Raw genomic sequence first — 1,720 nt, forward strand, 5'->3', positions numbered from 1 at the left:
CCGCTGCGGCCTCCGCCACCGCCGTGGCCCCCTCCACGGCCGCGGCCCCCATCGCCGCACCGGGTGCCCCCGTCGCTGCGGCACCCGCCGGCCCTGTCGCCCCGTCACTTGGTGTGACCACCCGTGCCCGAGCAGGAGTTCTTCGGCCCAGCACGCACTACTCCGCCGACGAGTATGTGTGCACCGCCTCGACGTCGACGCCATCACCCGTCCCCACCTCCGCTTGTGCTGCCCTTCGGGATCCCCACTGGCTAGCTGCGATGCAGGAGGAGTTCGACGCCCTACAGCGCAACCGCACGTGGCAGCTTGTTCCGCGTCCCCCTCGTGCCAACATCATCTCTGGCAAGTGGGTGTTTCGCCACAAGACTCGCCCGGATGGTTCTCTCGAGCGCTACAAGGCTCGATGGGTGGTTCGCGGATTTCGGCAGCACGCGGGCGTGGACTTCACCGACACCTTCGCCCCGGTTGTTAAACCGGGCACGATCCGCGCCGTGCTCCAGTGGCGGTCTCGCGCGCTTGGCCTGTGCACCAGTTGGATGTCTCCAACGCCTTCTTGCACGGCCACCTTGCCGAGCAGGTATACTGTAAGCAGCCCACTGGCTTTGTCGACATCGAGCACCCAGACTTTGTGTGCTTGCTCTCTCGTTCTCTCTATAGGTTGAAGCAGGCGCCTCGGGCTTGGTACCAGCGTATCGCAGCCTTCCTGCAGTCTTTGGGCTTTCGGTCCACTCGCTCTGATGCCTCACTATTCATGTATCATCAGGGAGCTGACACTGCATATCTGCTGCTCTACGTCGACGACATCATCCTCACGGCATCCGCCCCCGATCTCCTTTAGCGACTGACTGCTCGTCTTCGTGATGAGTTCGGCCTCAAGGACTTGGGGCCTCTGCACTACTTCCTCGGCATCGAGGTGGTCCACCGTCCTGACGTCTTCTTTCTGCATCAGCAGAAGTACGCCCACGAGCTCCTGGAGCGTGCCGCTATGCTTAACTGCAAGCCGGCGCCCACGCCCGTCGACACGAAGGCGAAGGTGTCTGCTCTCGAGGGGTCTCTTGCGTTCGATGGAGCGTTTTATCGCTCTATTGTCGGTGCTTTACAATACCTGACGCTGACCCGCCCTGACCTGCAGTACGCTGTCCAGCAGGTGTGCCTCCATATGCACGCCCCGCGTGACTGTCACTGGACTCTGGTGAAGCGTATTCTCTGTTACATACGCGGCACCATGTCCTTGGGACTCACCCTGACGGCCTCCCCCTCCACCGACCTCGTGGCCTACTCCGATGCCGACTGGGCTGGCTGCCTCGACACGCGACGCTCTATATCAGGCTACTGCGTCTATCTTGGGCCCTCGTTGATCTCTTGGTCATCGAAGCGGCAACCCACGGTCTCCCGCTCCAGCGCCGAGGTAGAGTATCGCGCCGCGGCTAACGTCGTGGCCGAGTGCTCTTGGATACGTCAGCTGCTCCAGGAGTTGCTTTGTGATGTTCACAAGGCCACTCTTTTATATTGTGATAACATCAGCGCGGTCTACCTCTCCGCCAACCTGGTGCACCATCGACGGACGAAGCATATTGAGCTCGATATTCACTTCGTGCGCGAGCAGGTTGCCCTTGGCCGTGTTCGGGTTCTTCACTTGCCGACGACGCAACAGTTTGCTGATGTGATGACTAAGGGATTGCCTACTCCCGTCTTTGAGGAGTTTCGGTCCAGTCTCTGT

This window comes from Triticum dicoccoides, chromosome 3B (genome assembly GCF_002162155.2).
Source record: "Triticum dicoccoides isolate Atlit2015 ecotype Zavitan chromosome 3B, WEW_v2.0, whole genome shotgun sequence".
In the NCBI taxonomy this organism is placed as follows: Eukaryota; Viridiplantae; Streptophyta; class Magnoliopsida; order Poales; family Poaceae; genus Triticum; species Triticum dicoccoides.